This window comes from Macrobrachium nipponense, chromosome 46, assembly GCF_015104395.2.
Source record: "Macrobrachium nipponense isolate FS-2020 chromosome 46, ASM1510439v2, whole genome shotgun sequence".
NCBI classification, from domain to species: Eukaryota; Metazoa; Arthropoda; class Malacostraca; order Decapoda; family Palaemonidae; genus Macrobrachium; species Macrobrachium nipponense.
The window spans coordinates 36,190,688-36,209,551 of record NC_061106.1 but is presented as its reverse complement, the minus strand read 5'-3'; the positions used below and the strand labels follow the sequence as shown (position 1 = coordinate 36,209,551).

Genomic DNA, 18,864 nt, shown 5'->3' with positions numbered 1-18,864 from the left:
TCTCTGTCCATATTTTTTTTTTGCTCTGCATGTTTGTCTACAGAAAGCTGTGCAGGGATTGATGTAATAAGTGACCCCCAATCCTGGCTTTTGCTAGATTTATATCAAGGTGATTATTATCAAGTAAATGCAGTGGTGAGGTTGTTGTTATTGTCATTTTTTTGTCATTTTATACGACTAGGTGGTTTTATAGTCGGGTTCCGGGTTGCATCCTGCCTCCTTCCATGTGGCATTTGCTGAAACTTAAATTAGATGTTTCTCAAAAGTAGGATGTGAATCAAAAGTTGAACCTAGAATAGTTAAAGTCTGCCGAGATTAAACCAACATCCAGTCTGTCCAGGTCAAATTTGACCTGTGCTTAGAAACTGACAGTTCTTTGCTATACATAGTATTACATAATGTAACCCTGGGGTCTACTATGTGGAAATGACTGTCAATTCCCCATACCTATTTAGATGCATTCATTGCATTTGAATGTAGCAGTTTCATGTTTTTTGCAGTCATGTTTCTGACATGAACTGCAAAATGTGGACACCTTGTCACCTTTGCAAAAGTACCTGTGCCGTCTTGTTGCTTCCTGAGTAGGAATGTCATCCATCGTGTTTTGCAGCTACACTGACTCATCTATCATTTGGAGCTCTGGGCTAAGTGAGACTGAACTATTTTAAGTCCAAGTTCTTGCAGAAATAATCTCTTTTTGAAGCTAGTACCTTTCTTCCGATCTGGGTTAAGCTGCATCCGTAGCTCAAATCCATTGTATGCTGAGGTGTCTACAGTATTGTTAAACAAGGCTATGGGCCATCTCAGTTTGACACTTTGATCCATATGTTGCCACTGGTTTGTCAAGATTGTCTACAGCCTCTTTTGTTGAGATGTAAAATTCAATTAAGCTTGATTTCTTATCCTGTCGTTCACTGTAAGTGACAGAATCATGCATGCAGGTGAGAAATACTATGGTCTTTCCTTCCTTGGGACAGTTTGGGATGAGTGTTTTTGTGATGGTGTCCTATCAGACTTGAAATTACTGATCTCTTTTTGGAGTTCAAAAATTCTTCTGGAAGTTCCTTCTGATTCTTCTGGACGGTTCCAACAATTGTTTGCTTGTGCACAGCCAATGCTTTGCTCGAGGGTAAGCTGCAGAAGTTGTTACATGTGATGTTTCTTCCCTTCAGTACTTTTGTTAACTGCATTATCACACGTTTACCTTGTTCTAGGCACCCCGAATCTTTTTATTCCATACCTGCCTGCTTTAGGTGAAATATACTGTTTGAAGGGGCATTTTCCACATAAGGGGACTAACATTTCATCTACAGTGACAGGCGCTAACACAGTGAACATGAGGGGAAAGTCTTTCAACCCAAATATCCCAGATCTCTCTGATAACAGCCAGTTTGTTATGAAGTCTCCTGGGGTTTCGAGTCTCTTTGTCATCTAATCATACATGGTTTGATAGTTGGAAGAATTTTCCTAGACATCGTTGCCCGAAATATTGGTCGCCTATAAGTATCATATAGAAACTCGCCCTAAGACTTGTACAGGCCAGCTAGGATGGCTGTCCTTAGAATGCCCACAATTCTATTTGCTTCTTTGCTTGTCATTTCCAAAATATTTTTTAACATCTCTGGAGTTATGTAGAAGTCAAATGCAGAGGTTACATCATGCTGTTGCATGGTATGTAATGCCAGGATTCTGATCAATCGCATGCTTAGCAGTTCTGGTTACCTACTGGAGAATCTGTTGTCTTTATATGCCACACAATGTCTATTTTTTAAAGAATGTTTTAAAGTTGGAATCTTGATTGGGACTGTGCTGTAATACCCGGCAATTTGCATCATCTTGCGCTGAATAATAATCACTGTTTATTGAAACATGACCACTTTCACCATCCTCACTGTTTAAGAATAAAGGATCACTTTCTTCAAATTGTAGAATTGTTTTTCTGGACAACAGTGTCACCTGTTGTATATATATTGCTAAAAATAATAGTGGACCAAGAACAATACCCCATGGAACTCCAGACAGGACTTGAGGGGGGGGGGGGGTGTTGTCTAATTTCGGTACGTTTACTTAGGTTCTATCATTTAATTTTCCAAATTTATTCACGGCATAACATTCAAGTTTTTTATAAGTATAATTCTGTTATGTTTCTCAATTTCTATCATTTAATTTTCTAAAGAGTAGGTTGCCAAACAATTTCACGTTTATTTTCTGAGCTGCAATTTAAATGATTGTGGTAATTAGCGGACCATCTCATTTAACTTTATAATCAAGTCGTTATATGTATAGTGGGATTAATTTGAGCGAAAGAAAAAGATATGGGCCCAATTTCTGTACGGATACTTAATTTCTTTCCTTTATTTTCTGAAGATGTAGGATGCTGAACAATTTCCGCAGTTTATCTTTTGAGCTACATTTTTACTGAATGTCTTTACTAAAGCGGGTCATCCATTGATAAATTTCGTTCTCTACTGCCCTATCTGCTAGAAATATACTGCTTCCACCATGGAAAGTTATCGCCCTAATTCCGGATATAGAAGGCCTTACAATTTCTAAAGTTTATCTTTTTACCTATAATTTGATATTGAAATTCAGCCGGTCATCCATTGCTAAATTTGGTTTTTCGACGGGATAAAAGTCTTTTTAGGCCAAATTTTAGTCCCAAACTTAATATCTATCGTTTAATTTTCCTGAAGGTGTAGGTCGCCACACAATTTCGAAAGTACAACCAAAACCTTTGATCTGAATTTCGAATGAAATGACAAATTTTAAACCAATTTGTGTTTTTCATACCTAACAAAACCTAAGGCAGCCGGTTATTCATTGATAAATTTATTCTTGGAATAAACTTCACATCGTTATAGGCCTAATGCCGGTTGGGTTATTAGACTTTTACTATGATTTTCTAAAAGTATAGGTTGTCGAACAAGTTCTAAAATATTCATTTTGAGCTGTATATTTCGAATGCGTTGATAATAATCGGGTCCTCCACTGACGAATTTCGTCCCCGGGCCGAACCCAATGTTATGTTTTCCACCGCACACCCCATCTAGCGGGACGCAGAGGAACTTCGAGTCCTACTACTACCTCTGCTCTGCACCCCTTCCCCTTCGGCCCAAAGACTCCATTTTGAAAGATCGTCGCTCGCCTCCTTAGTTTATTAGGTAAATATCTCCCGAGCCCTTTTGTGAGCCAAAAGAGAGCCATATCGAAACGAGCGCTCCGTAACTTGAGTGTCGCTGGAAGTTCCGTGTTCCTTTGTTAGTGGTGTCAGGAGGAAGATAATCGAGTGCATCCTTGTGCATAGGCCTATTTACAGAGCGGGTGAGGTCTGAAGCCGCATCGTCCTCCGTAGGGTGTAAGACTTATACGCAATGGGGGATCTGGCGTTATATATTCATAAACTTGCAAAGCCCTGAAGGGAATATCGATGTCTTCGATCTTATATAGCCTCTCACAAAGACGTGACATTTTCAATGGTTCTCGTACCTACCCATCACGCTTCACCGGAAGCATAGTACCTAGTACGCCTAGGGACAAAATTCCCTTTGTTAGATGTGGTTGGTCAGGTCATTTGCTAAGGAATAGAATAGGCCTTGCCTCCGCAAATGTCAGTTGGTCTGGCCTACTGGTGGTACCTATAAAATTTACAAAAAAAAGGAAACAAAATTAATCCTCAAGTGTAGACTAGGCCTATTCTTGTTCCTTAGCAATTGACCTGATGGTAATTCTAAGTAATGATGCTGCGCTTGCTTCTACTTTGGAAATCAATTTTATCTGCAGTTTTATTTCTTTTTGATAGAGCAGTACTAGGGTAAAAAACCACATGGTACAGGGGTGGACCATGTACGATTAATGTGTACAACCCCATAAAAAGTACATTATAACGCGTCCAGACATCGGAGATGGGCATCAGACGCGACTTGTTGTTGGTGAGAAACTTGGCTAAAGACCTCTACTCCGGTGTCAGGACGCGTTATAATGTACTTTTCTTAGGATTGTACACATTGATCGTACATGGTCCATCCCTGTACCATGCGGTTTTTTACCCTAGTGTAAAACACTGCATGGCCTGGTTCAACTCAACGACGATCATAGCATGCCGCCCTCCGAAAAAGTACTTATAACGCGTCCTGACACTGGAGATGGGCATCAGTTGCGACTTGTTGTTGGTGAGAAATGGAGCTAAAGACCTCTACTCTCTTATCGAAGTAAGTAGCCTATTTTCTCCAAAGTTAGAAATTAAGGCCAAATTTAAAGCATTAAACAGTAGTGAAAAGGGTGTCCACGGAAGTTTAAATCTCCCCAAAACGCTTTCGAAATTTTTACTTAACGCTTCATTTTTTTAGAAGATTGATGCCATCTCGATGTTTATGGAGTCGCTTGTATCAACAAACTTCCCATTTCCTGTGAGAAATCCGCACACCGTTTGTACCCACAGACGCTGGGGCACTTTCATCACAACAATCTGAACACGGTCCCTTACCATGACGTTTTTAAGTAAATGACTCTTTTGGTAGAAGACGACGACGAAGTGTGCACTAGACAATTTTTTAAATAAATAATAAAACATCAATAGGAGCACCTATAGATTTGCCGGCCCACTCAGTGGAAGAACACCAAAACAACAACAAATAAAGTCGGGAGCCACTACATATCCGCGGACGATCGATTTTTGTGTGCTTTCAGTAAGGCCGTGTATAATTATAATCAAATAGGGTAAAAAACCGCATGATACAGGGGTGGACCATGTACGATCAATGTGTACAACCCCAAGAAAAGTACATTATAACGTGTCCTGACAACAGAGTAGAGGTCTTTAGCTCCGTTTCTCACCAACAACAAGTCGCATCTGATGCCCATCTCCGATGTCAGGACGCGTTATGATGTACTTATTTTGGGGTTGTACACATCGATCGTACATGGTCCATCCCTGTACCATGCGGTTTTTTACCCTAACCACGGGAGTTTCAGTTGTGGTGGCAGTAAGGATAAAACCACCGATTACAAGGTAAAAATGAATTCCGTTCAAACCATGACCCTGGGAATATCAAGTTTCATACTTTCACTAATATAGGCAACAAGATGATGTTTTATTGTGCTGATTACAACTGCAATCTTGAGTAAGATAAAAAAAAACTTTACATATATACATATATAGGGTAGATCATCACAGCAGGCCAAGCAGGCCACCTACCATCAATGCAAGCCACCCTCCGAAAAAGTACTTACGAACAACCTCTGGCACCCCGGCCTGAGGTGCCTTGTTCTCTTTAAGTACTCCCTTAGTGCCCTGACGGGGCACAGGAGCATTTCAGCTTTGTCGTTGTCTACAAAGTCTGCCAAGGAAGGTATGGTAAAGGAGTCGAATCTGCCGTCTACTATTGTTGGATTTTGGGTCTTTGCCACGAATTCTGGGACAAACTCACACACCATTGATCTCCAACCTCTCGAGTGCTTTATGAGATATGAGAGGCCATGTAGCTCCCCCACCCTTTTGGTTGAAGCCAGGGCCAATAAGAAGACTGTCTTCAGGGTCAGGCTCCTATCCGTGGACTGCTAGTGGTTGTAAGGGGGTTTTGTCAGACTACTCAGTACCTTGGTCAGATCCCAATCTGGGGTTTTTAGCTCCTTTGGTGGGCATGACTGTTCAAAGCTCCTCATCAGCATGGCCAACTCCCATGAAGACGATATGTCCACTCCTTTCATTCGTAAGACTGAGGCTAGAGCAGCCTTGTACCACCTTCCCTGCAGATACAGACATATGTTTTTCTGTTCTGAGATATATCAGAAAGTCCGCTAACTGCTGAATAGTGGTACCGAGTGGAGACACGTTCCCCCTACGACACCAATCACAGTATGCTGACCACTTCCCTTGGTATACTGTCGCAGATGATTTTCTGATATTACCTGCCATCTGAGTTGCTGCTTTCTGCGAAAACCCTCGCTCTCGGAGGAGATACTTGACAGTCTCCACCCGTGAAGCGATAGGGACTTCACCGACTGGTGGTACCTCTCCACGTGAGGCTGACACAGAAGGTTGCTCCATGGAGGTAACTCTCTTGGCACATCTACTAGGAGTTCCAGTAGGTCTGGAAACCACTCTGGCTTTCGGCCATACGGGGCTACCAGGGTCATCTTGAGGTTCTGAGACCGCATTACCCTGTTCAGAACCTGACGGATTAGACAAAATGGAGGAAATGCGTACACGTCCAGATTGTCCCAGGGGTGTTGTAGCGCATCTTCTGCTGCTGCCTCTGCGTCCGGGACTACTGAACAATACACTTCCAACTTTTTGTTGTACCTGGTTGCGAATAGGTCTATGATCGGTCCTTCCCACAACATGAGCATCCTGTCCACTACCTGTTGGTGTAGGGACCACTCCGTTCCCAGAATCTGATCCCTGCGGCTCAACTTGTCGGCCACTATGTTTCTTTTTCCCGGAATATACCTGGCCTTGATGTCTACCAGGTTCTCTATAGCCCACTGGTGAAGTTGAACTGTCATCACATGTAACTGCCGAGAAACTAGGCCTCCTTGCTTGTTTATATAAGCTACTACTGTGGTGTTGTCTGACATCAATACACCGAGTGTCCCTTTACTCTCTCCCTGAATTCTTGTAGAGCCAGGAAAGCTGCTTTCAACTCCAGCACGTTTATATGGAGTTCTCTGTCCTTGCAACTCCATTTTGCTGACACCATCAACTCCTCCATATGGCTCCCCAGCCTTCTAGTGATGCATCCGAGAACAGCAAGAGGTCTGGGGAGGATTGTTGAAGGGGGACACCCACTGTCAGATTGTCGTCGTCCACCCACCACAGCAAGTCTTTCCTCACTTCTGCCGACAAGGGAATTTGCTCGTACGGGTGATCTACTGTTGGTGACCAAAACTCCTTCATCCTCCATTGTAGGGACCGAAGGTGTAGCCTTCCTTGTGGTACTAGCTTCTCCAGGGAGGTTAGGATTCCCAGCACCACCTGCCACTGTCTTGCTGGCTGTGTCTGCTTTCCCAGAAAGGCATTCACCACTTGTTTGCATTTCTGTACTCTTTGGTCTGTCGGGAATACTTTGGCTTTGTGTTGTGTCTATCACCATTCCCAGATATTCCAAACGTTGACTTGGATCCAGCTGCGACTTCTGCTGATTCACCACAATACCTAGGCTGTGACAAAGCTGCAGGAGGGTCGCCCTGTCCCTGAGTAATTTCTCCCTGGACTTTGCTATCACCAGCCAATCGTCCAGATATCTTATCAGCCTGATCCCCTGAGCGTGCGCCCATGCCGACACGAGGGTGAACACTCTTGTAAAAACTTGAGGAGACGTTGTCAATCCGAAGCACAGGACCTTGAACTCGAAAGCTTTCCCTGCAAGACTGAAGCGGAGAAATTTCCTTGAAGACTGATGGACTGGTATCTGAAAGTATGCGTCCTTTAGATCGACTGTCAGCATAAAGTCTCCGATTCTGACTGCTTGTGAACCGTTTTCGGAGTTTCCATCTTGAAACTGGTTTTCCTTATAAACAGATTCAGCGTTGACAGGTCTATTACTGTCCTCCACTCCCCTGCTGTAGAAGCCTTTTGTCGGACTGCATACTTGTTGCACAGCTCCTTTTTCCATCATCTTCTTCACTTCGTCCTGCAGAATAGTGGCCTTCTGAGATCTGTGGGCATAAGTGACGTGGGGTAATGGTTGATCTGTCAGGGGCGGGGTTACCTCGAACGGAATCAAATACCCGATCCTGAGAACATCCACCACCCACTGCTCTGCCCCTAGTTCCTGCCACACCTTCCAGTGATTTGCCAGGCAACCCCCCACTGGTGTGGCCGAGTGATGGGAGGCGCCCATCCTATCTTCTTGAGCCTCTCCCCCTTCCCCTATTGCCCCTTCCTCTGTTGTTTCTATTGTGAAAGGGCCGATGAGTTATCCTCTTTGGGGAAGAGGGTCTTGTGACTCTATTAGGGATGCTATGTCTCACTGGTTTCTTTCGAGACATCTGCTGTTGTCTTCCCTCCAAAGGAATAGTTTGACTGTTAGAGGTTTTCCTAACTGCCTGTTGCACCAACCTATCGTTAGTGTCCATCCTTCTTCTATCTATCGCTTCTTCCAGTATGACCTCTGGCAACAGTAGTTGCGATTCCAAGATATCCCCATTCCTCATTGCTAACAGGGAATCCAAATCCACATTGCGGCTTAGTCTAGCCAATGCTGCATCTCTCCTCTCATTAGCAGGATAGTTTGCCCAAACATTGGCACTTACGTTTGTCAGGTACGCAATCGCCTTGGACCCTGACTGTAGTAATCTAATGAACAATGGTTCATCTACTACTTTCCTTGTTGCTTCCGAGGATGCAATTTTCGCCACTGCTGTTGACCAAAGGTCTAACCAGGACGCAGCCTGAAAGACAGAAGAAGCTGTTGCTTCTAACGTGGCAGCCTCTTGGTACGTCATCGAAGGGCACTCCATTTTAACCTGATCCAAGGTTAATCCAGGCCTTAACCTTACCATTAGGGTTCATTTGTCTAGACAGCAAAGGGACCTTCGGTGTCGTATAATATTTCCTTTGCTTTATCATTGGAGGGGGAATAAATTTAAACGATCTATTAGATCTTAAGGAATTATCCCTCCCTGCAATCTTTGCGTTTACGTGTTGCAGACCGATTCCGCATGACTCGAGCAAGGCAATTCATACGACACCTTGGTATCCCTCTTTAGTCCAAACGCCATGTCAATTCCAGGAGGAAGCATACTGGCCGGTGTTTCTGTCTTCTCCGAAAGGCTATTGAATTGACGAATCAAATCAATAACCTCTGCATACGAGGCCAGAAACTCTTGGTTTTCTCCTTCCTCCGGCTCTAGTGTACCACTCTCCGTCACGAGAGATGTTGTCTCGCCTCTATCTTCTGACAGACGACCCGGAATTCCACGGCCGCCTGCCCCTAACGGCCGCGGCCTCTTTGATCTTTGCTGGCCGCTGTTGGCTCGATCCCAGATAGTCAGCAGGGGAACGAGAACGTCTCACTCTTTCTCTGCTCACGGATCTAGAGCGAGAATCTCGTCTAGATCTCCAAGATGAAGGCTCCCTTAAGACAGAGGTAAGTCGTCGTCTTTATTAGCATTGGCATCGTTTTCGAGCGTCGGCGAGCCAGGCCTCGGCCTTCTATCCAGACGGACACTGCCTTCCACGAACGTATCCGCGAGGTTGCCAACTCTCTATTTTTTGTACTTTTAATAGGAGCCTTATCGTCCTTCGTACGTATTTTGAACGGCCTTACGGGCGAAACTGGGATCTGCATTCCATCCTCTGCTGCACCTTTCGCCGCCAACGTCGATTTTACCAGAGGTATCGCAGTTTTTGCGATCCGAACTGGCAACTCCGCCTCGGCCGCTAGCTCGCGGCCGTCACCTCTCTCGCTTGTTCGGACTCTTGCGAACGGCTTCGTCTGGCAAACCTTGTGCTTAATAGCCACTGATTTTCCGACCTTCTTGCTGACTTGGAAATGACAGTCTTCGTCCGAAGGAGAGGAAGAATTGATTCTTCTCCTCCCTTGGCCCGAGGATCCGCTAGGAACTCCCGAATCCTCCTCCAACGCTTGACTGGCGCTCGCCGTGACGTTATCGGACTTAGCGATGACGCCGAACTAGAGGAAGAAGACGAAGGCGAATCACACTTTTTCTTTTTGTCTCTCTTATTCATTCTCTCCTCTATATCCTGTAACTTCTGCATTACAGTTTGCATTGACGGATCAGAAGGCGTATTAGCGTGGGTGCAGCGAAAAAGGCCGAGAATACGGTCTGTGACGTCATCACGCCTGCCATCTCAGAGTGTGACTATGTTTGTGACGTCATCGCTCTCGTAGGAGAGACTGAGAGGTTTCTGCTGGTAACCGCACGTTTGCTGCAAATTACCTCCCACGTCTGCATCGCTGTAAATACTGAGTGGGATGGAGAAGCAGCGGCATTAATTGCCCATAAATTGCAAGCCCGGGGGATGAGGAACATTCAGCGCTGCCGGCCCCTGCTGGAACCGTGACGTCATATAATGCGCAAGCAGACCATCCAAGGTTGGTACGCCTGGTAGGCCTAGCGCTGACCACGTACCATCTAACCTATGCGCTTGTTCGTAGCAGGAGCCTGGAACAAAGATGGCGGATCTCCCCCTCTACTTGCTTGTGGGAACAAGGAGAGTGCAAATTATTCATAAAAATTACCCAAGGCCCCTCCTGACGTTTCCGATACAGAACCGCTAGGAGAAACCGAAGGGGTATGAGACAATTCAAAAGCAGGTGGAGAAACATATGGAGCAGCCTGGTTTATTACCGATACAAAAGAAGCCGGTAAGGTTTGGTCATCCAAAGATGGCGTCACCCCCTTTCTTTTGTATTGGCTTTTCCCATAGAACTTCTTCCACTGTTCCACCGACCAACCGCGACAAACAGAACACGGATTAGTAACCGTACATACGTTTTTCCCTGCACCTATACACGTTGGATGAGGATCCGTCGACACCGAGGTTAGGAACCTAGAACAAGGGAAGCCACTGACTCCTGGGCATTTCCTTTGTCTCCTCTTCGAAGCGGTAGACGATCCCGATGTTGAGGCAAAATTCTCCATCATACCACGTATACACTCTTACCACACACTGATCACACTTGGAGAAAAGAAAAGGAATGAAAATAAAAAATGAAATGGATAAAGACGGGCAAACTGAAAAACCGGCTTTAAATGAGATAGACAGTAACACGTCTTATCTTAAGGCGGTAGGAAAATAACTGATGGGTCACAGGTAGCCGTGGGCATTCTGGGTATACATGCCCCGTGACCTGGTATAGATGCCATTAGTCCCTGGATCTCACAAGTGTAATTTTAATTCTACCGGTTTCCAGCTTGGCGCTAGTAAATCCTAATGTTAAGACCGAAGGTTTGTTAGTTATGAAAAATACAAATTAGTTACAAATTTGGTATATTATAACGCGTCCTGACACCCGAGATGGGCATCAGTCGCGACTTCTTGTTGGTGAGAAACGGAGCTAAAGACCTCTACTCTCCTTTTGAAGTAAGTATTTTTCTCCAAAGTTAGAAATTAAGGCCAAATTTTAAGATTTAAACAGAGGGTACTGAAAACGGTCTCAAACGTAGTGCAAATCTCACCAAAACGCGTTCAACATTTTTTTTTTTACTTACAACTCGAGGTATTTAGAAGATTGACGCCATCTCGATGTTTACGGAGTAGCTTGTGTCAATAAAACTAACCATTTCCTGTGATAAATCCGCACACCACTTGTAACCCACAGACGCTGGAGCACTTTTATCACAACAATCGAAACACGATTTCTCATCAACAACAAGCAGGCGTAAACAGCTGTTGGGGTAGAAGATGACGAGAAGCGTGCTCTTGGCTAATTTTTAAATAAGTAGTAAAACATCAATATTTTACATATTTATGATGATTAATTTGAAAATATTCGTTATTGAAAAAGTAACTCGATCTGACTCAAATTTAAATAATTATTTTTCTGAATTAGAACGTTCTTTCAAGTTCTGTATTATGACGTCACGACATCTTGACTTTCGTACCTATTGTAAATAATTGCTATACTCAACTGTCATTGCAGAACAGTTTACCAGTTATTCATGCAGATTGTTATCAGCTATACATGTAATTGTTATAATCGTAATGCGCATATATATCTTTATTATTTACTTTTTGGATATATGAAGATGTTTTACTGCTGGATTATCGCCGTAGTGTGACGCAATCGTTTTCGGTCCACGGGCCTTTCTTCTGTTTTTCGCACCATAAGAAATTATGGGGCCGAATGCAATGACCAGAAAGTCGTTAAAAGAGGAAAGTTAGCATTGAGGGCATATGTTTTGACTGAGAAAAATACAAATTAATTATTCAATAGCTAGCTTGTAAAAAATACTGGTTATAAAAACTTGATTGACAACTAAGCAGCATGTCTTACTATGGGTTTCAGAGACAGTGCAAGCAGGTTTTTGGGCAATACCTATTTCTGTAACGAACACTCTTAACAGAACGAGATTTTGCTATAGTGCATTACACCCAGTGCCGTAATTTATAAGGGTATCGTGAATCACTAATCGTAAAGAATAACGACACTTGTCTTTGTACCAAGAGACAAAAACTCCATTATGCAGAAAATGGATACGAACACGCGTATAAAGCTCCACCTACCCTCTCCCAACCCCCCCCCCCCCCCCCTCCACCGCCATCCCTTTTCTCTTCGTTCTTCCGCCTTCCTTCTCTCTCTCTCTCTCTCTCTCTCTCTCTCTCTCTCTCTCTCTCTCTCTCTCTCTCTCTCTGTTGCCATTCGGTATGTGTTGACCCTCCAAACTGGGTATAAGACTACACACAAAACGTTGAATTGTTCCGATACGTAATACAAACCCTCGGTCCTTTAACAATAGGAAGGTAACTAGCGGCAGCTGGGACGGTCGTAAGCTTCGAACAACGGGGAGAACGGTAGTTAACTGCTTGTCCGATCGTGCGCGCGCGCCCGCGCGCTCCGAGAGGTGAAGAATCCACTTTTGCTTTCGGCCGCGGGTGTGAAGGACGTGTTCGTCATCGCTCTCTGCCCGCTTCATCGTCGTATGCTTTGTTTATATTGTGTTTTCTACTAATGGTTTGGTTTGACTTGAAAATGAAACTGTAAGTACACTGTTTCATTTTCATTACTTAATTATGAATCAACATGGAGCTATCGCCGTAGAGACGGCGATTTCCACTCTTTTCATGAATTGAACCCTTGAATTATGTCTCGGTGCCGAGGGCGGGCGCACTCGCGCCGAGTCATGTATTTTGGGCGAAAGTGTGTAATTGAAACATGTAAGTACTCTTTTTCATTATATTTTTGCCCTGTGCGTTCGTTGCCGAGAGCTTGATTGCGCTCGCAAGAGCCTCTTATTTTGTATGAATAGAATGCAATGAAAGTGGATTCGCAATGCAGTTTTCTTTTCATTTGTTTTCATTTATTATTGCATCAAAATTAATTTGGATCAAATTCCGCTCTTACCCGGGAATTAATCCTTACGATTTATTGCTGTGAAAGTGAAAAATAGCAAGTGCAGTATTGTTCATTTTCATATATATTTATGATAGCATCATATTATGGATCAAGTTCCGCTCTTACCGGGAATGATTTTTCCCTCTTTTAAGTCTATGAAGTGAATCGCAAGTGCAGTATTCTGTTTCATTTTCATATTACTTTTCACTGCTGTGCGGGGGTAGGGGAAGCGAAGGTCTGCCAGGAAGTCGTCGGAAAGCTCTCCCGCGACTCCCTTGGTATCCGATTCTTCGTCTTCTTTCCTGCCCCCCCGCTCAGCTTCCTCGTATTTTGTTTTGGGGTCTTCCTTCCGTTCGGGGTGGGGGCATGTCTCCCCCCCCCGTGCGTGAGGGAACCCCTCTTACTATCTGTCTGTGCTACCGCAGGTGCTACAGCCGTGGGAGACGACTTGGACAGGTATGGACCCACTGCGGCTGCAGGGCGTGCCTAGCATCCACGATCTGCTGCAGAGTCTAGCGAGGTCTGGGGCGGTGACCTTGGAGTGGTCTCCACTACAACCTTCACGGCGCTTATGCTGCTTCCCCCACCCCCCGCTGGTCTACACCCCATGCTGTGTCGGTGACGCCGTCTGCCGCTTCTAGGGCCGGTCGCCGCCGTACCGAGGAGGGGTATTGCCGCCGCTGCCTGTGTTTTCTTTCGTGTTGCCTGCCCCAGACTTCCGCTGTTCCAGCAGCTCGCCCCTGGACCGGCCGCCAGTACCACGCTGGCTGCCGATGATTCTACGAGGCGATGGCTGGGCCTGCCGTACCTGTCGCTGATGTGGTTCCCGCTACTGGCTTGGCTGTCCCTTCTGTGTTTACCGCTGCCGCTGTTCCTGCCGCTCCTGAGCTGGTTTGCTGTTCCTGTCGCTCCTGGTTCCTGCGCCTGTCCATGCTGGTCCTGCCCATGGTGTGTCTTCCCCAGTCCCAGTCCTTCCGGACAGGTGCAGTCGGGCCGTGTTTGCTTCGGCAATAGGCCGACTCCGGCCTGGATGGAGGACCTGACGACTGTCCTGCGTGAGCTGACGAAGAAGAGGAAGGTGTCATCTTCGTCTGTTGCTGCCTCTTCCCCTTCGACTTCTAAGGCCCATAAGCCGAAGAAGAAGAAGGCTGCCTCCCCCCCCTAAGAAGTCTCCTTCGGGAACTTCTAAGGGCCCGTCCCACCTCGGTGGGACGGGGGGTCCTTCTGCTGGTCCTCCTGCTCCTTCGGGAGGGAGCGGCCCGTCTCCCCTTCGTAAGGAAGAGATAGACGGGGACCAGAGGAGTATCGGTTAGCTCTGGTACTTCCTCGCCTGGTGCTAGCGGCGATGCCGCTACGCCAGGTTCCGGCTCGGTCTCTCGTTCGCAGGGAGATCCCGAGTGTACGCTCTCCCTCGGGAGACCGTGCAGCCAAAGTTTCGGCGCCAGAGTTCGCTCGGCGCCAAGACCACGACGCACGGAGCAGAAGGCTGGCGAGAACCGCTCAGGTGACTCTCGCCAGGCCAGCGGCCGCTCTCGCAGCGACCAGCTGGTAACCGGGTTTTGTTTCCCCCTAAGAAGACTCCTTCGGGAACTTCGAAGGGCTCGTCACATTCGGTGTGACGGGGGGTTCTTCTGCTGGTCCTCCTGTTCCTTCGGGAACGGGGCCCGTCTCTTCCCCTGAGAAGAAGAAGAAGACGGGGACCAAGGGTGTGCTGGCTACCGCTGGTACACCCTCGCCTGGTCTTGGCAGCTCTGCTGCTAAGCCAGGTACCGGCTCGGTTTCCTCGTCCGCGAGAAGTTCCGAGTGTACGATCTCCTTCGGGTGACCGTGGCAGCCAAAGTTAAGACGCCTGAGTTCGCTCAGCGTCATGACCGAGGCACGGAGCAGAAGACTGTCGAGAGCCGCTCAGGTGACTCTCGCCAGGCCAGCGGCCGCTCTCGCAGCGACCAGCCGGTACCTCGGGTGGACGTGACGGTCTCTGACCGGCCACGGGGTTGAGGCTGGGAAGAGGTCTCCCCCAGGTCCCCTCGACCGACGGTACCAGCCTCGGCTGGTACCAGCGGTTTGACGTGCCCGCGAGGACGCTCCACCGGTCTCACGGCGAAAGCGAGCTCTGCAGGTCACCTGACCGCCGCTCCCACAGGGACCGGGCGGATACGGTGACCAGCAGCAGCTCGTTCTGACGCACGGGACCGGGGTCGACGTGCTCAGTCGAGCCGCTCGCCACAGGTGAGCGGCACGGCCAGGCTGCAGATCGATCCCCACCACCGCGGGTTGGTGATCGGCTGCAGCCCCCCACGTACGCTGGTCATGCCAGCGAGCGGGGGGTGAGCGTCAGGTCTGTCTCTCCATACCTTCAACTTCCTCGGGCTACACCGGGAAGAGCGAGGTAGCTAGGAGTGATCGTGAGAGGTGCGCCGCTCACGATCCCGTCACGACGCCGCACGTGGCCACGTATGGTCTTAGGACCAACCAGGACGTACGCGCAAGTGATTGGAGGCGACCGTCAGGGGGAAGAGGGGGTAGCGTCAGTTCTGTCTCTCCGATACCTTCAACTTCCTCGGCATACGCAGGAAGAGCTAGGTATATAGGAGTGATCGTGAGAGATGCGCCGCTCACGATCCCGTCACGACGCCGCACGTGCCAGGTTGGTCTTACGGACCAACCAGGACGTACGCGCAAGTGATTGGAGGCAACCGTCATGGATCTGTTTGCTGGTCCTTCTTCTGAAGGAGGAGGGTCCTGGGAGCTGCTCTTGTTTGGAGGGGGACTGGACGGTCCTACTCCTCAAGACGCTGTAACTTCCGAGATTCAGAGTAACTTTACCCATGGTTATTGCACTGATTCGTCAGCACAACGACCGGGGGAAGGATCGCCGCTCCCACCAGCAGAGCCCATGTCTCTGCTCGAGTCGTTTTGGGGCCCGAGAGGGAACCCAAACCGACGGTGGGTATGCCGCGATCGGAGCTTACCGATTCTGTCTTGAACCAGAGTCTCTCGTCTCCGGACAAGAAGGCTCTCTCAGTTCTGGCCGGTCGATCAAGCTACTTCCACCTCCTCTACTGCGACAGCGGCGTTTCTACGTGTCTTCGGACACCGTTATTTAAATATCCTTCGGTCCTCCTGAGAGGTTTCGACCTCGACGAGGACTGGAATGAGTCGGAGGACGGTATCGGCTCTCTCCTGTCAGGTGTCGATCAGCCCCACCCAGACGACGTTCACAGTGGCGGCAGACCCTTACCTACAGTGAGAGTTCGTAACCCTCCTCGGGGGAAAAACGTTTTCTCCTGACGATACGTTTTCCCAGACTCTGAGAGGCCATCGCCGCAAGGCGATGGCTGCTCCTACTCTTCTCCAACTGCTAGTTTCCACTGGGAAGGCGAGCGAGTATCCAATTCCTCCCCCATTCCCTCTCTCCTTACGGCTACGAGGGAAAGGGGAAGGATCCTACAGAGATTTCTCTGTAGGATCCCACGTTGGGGACTGCGCTACCAGGGGGGACCTTCGGGTCCTACCTGACGTAAGCCCCCGTCGCGAGGAGGGATCCTGCCCCATTCTCGATTTCTACGGGAATCGAGAGGACCACCAGCCGATATCGTTTGACGAATTCGGTGGGGGTTTCGCAGACTGCTTAGAATTCTACGGAATTTCTAGCGCATTCAGAGTGTTTAGAGTTTCTTACGATCTCCAAACACTTAGGCGAGACCACGGTCCAAAGTGAGCGAGACGAGAATCCCCGATATGTTACACGATAATCGGGAACCTCGCCTATGCTCGAATTCCTGGAATTTCTAGCATTAGGAAGAAGACTGCTGCTGAAAGAAGACTATCTCACAGTAGGCGACCAACCTGGAATAGAGAAGAACGGACGGGAATATCCAGTTTGGCTGGAACTATCGTCTTAGTATTCTGTTCACCATTGAAGCTTTCCTTCGAGGAAGACTTCCTCCTTCACTCTCTTAATAGAGAACGAAGGTGGTCGATCTCCAATCCTTATTTTTGTTTTCTTTGCAGGAAAGAATTTAGGATGGAGATCGTTGTTCAGATCCTACAAATATACTACGTATATTAACCTCGCGACATGATTCTGCTAAGCAGTTGAATGGTCCGAGGGGTAGGCGCATATCCTGGTTATTCTACGGATTGCGACTTAGACGAAAAGTATTCTAATTGAACTGCAAACCCGGGTTGCCTGCAACCTCCCAGGAGTTTCCAGTTTCAATTTTATATACTTATGGTGTTGTCACAACAACACCATTTTAGCTTTTATATTTACCGAAATTCGTTCGCTTAAATATAATTGCTCGAGCATATCTTTTTATGCTCGGTGGTTCTAGCAGAACGCATTCCTTCGTGGAAAGGATTACTTGGCAACTCAGGATGACGAGTCAGCGACAGCTACTGCGTATTGAATTGCCCGAGGCATTTCAGTATCAGCTGCCGCTTTGAGATAGACGGTTGTTTATGTCTTTCTCACCTGCTTTGATTGAATAACAACCGTATCTCTGCCCAACAATCACGGACTTAAGTCTCTGATTAACGGGGATTCTCGCATACATGAATGACCATCTACTGCTGAGAAACGCTAGTATTCATCGTCTTCGGTATTGCGAGAATTTTAAACAGAGATATCTATTCGACTCTCATCTTTCTGTTTACCGCACGGTAACAGAATTCTGTAATAGTCTCTTGCTGCATCGTATCCCGATAATGCGAATGATTTTTGCGGAATCTGAGTTTGTCCTCAAATATCTTGTATTCGGAGGTGTACAATTGTTCATGTTCACCCCGGATTAGCAGATGTATTGAAAGACATCGCCTACTCCCACACCTGCCAGCTCTACTTCAAACGTTCAGCCCATGAGAAGCAGTTCTTCAAGCGGCTATCCCCTGTGTTTCATTACTGAAGAACGCCCCCGCTTTCATTGCACAACGGACAGCAATGAAATGGCGGTTAGCGTTTTCAGTCATTTGTAAGCACAGGTTTAGAATCTTGAGATTCCTTCTCTCGATTCAGCTGGAAGACGTAGGTTGCATTCATTGCCTACCTTCGTCTTCAACGTCACATAGTGTTGTTTCTCCTTAAGCTAAGATTCAACGTCTATGAGATTTTCTTGCCATCAGGGACCTCGGTCTTTTGAAGGCAATTGACTTTCGCCTTTTGAGTTTATGCATTAAGAGAATCATCGCCGACGCCGTCCGGCATCGGTGACTAACAAATATTTTATTTGTTTGGTCTCTCAGCATAACTCATTTAAAGGGCGAAGGTCACGTGACTTACCCGGATGCTTGGACAACTTGCCCTCTACTGATTCCGAACCAGTCAGTCGGCAGCTGTCAGAGCGTCCGAGTCAGTTACGAACTATGCTGTGGACTTAGTTCGGTTGTTCCAGAGCAATCATTACTTCGTCTTAATAGCTTGTCAGTATGAGTACTGTACATAACCAAAGTCGAGAAGAGGGATAGGTCATACGACTATTCCCTCTTTTCGTCTTAGGTAACTGCATGACTTCTCTTGAGAAGTCAAGCACAAAGGGATGGGGATTTGTGACGCTCGATTTCGTACCGATCTTCGTAACTGACGATTGGTTCGAGTCCTTCACAATACCCTCCCTAATGGACGTCACCACCGCCTCCGATACGAAGGCTATGCTGCTTTGTCCTGTGAAGGTGCGACGGAGCTGTCTGAAGAAACTCGACACCCAGGATGAGTGTGGACGCCTCTTCATCATTCTCTCGCGTTCCGCAAGAACTTCTCCGTGGCGGCAGGTAATGAAGGCAGGCGCCTGGTCCAACCGGACCGCATGCACCTCCTTCTACCTTCACGATATTGCCCACAGTT

At 47.1% G+C, this 18,864-nt stretch overlaps 1 protein-coding gene across 11 annotated transcripts in view; it reads left to right on the top strand.

The window, feature by feature from the left end:
* Positions 1-3,012: 3,012 nt before the first annotated feature.
* LOC135214905 (uncharacterized) overlaps positions 3,013-18,864 on the top strand; it is a 119,930-nt gene continuing 104,078 nt past the window's right edge. For 10 of the 11 annotated variants that reach the window (XM_064249361.1, XM_064249362.1, XM_064249365.1 and 7 more), the window contains exon 1: positions 3,013-3,161. The gene's annotated coding sequence lies outside the window, so the exon portion shown is untranslated. Of the gene's footprint in view, positions 3,162-3,201; positions 3,322-18,864 lie in introns of those variants that run through there. The other variant, XM_064249359.1, reaches the window with a different exon arrangement.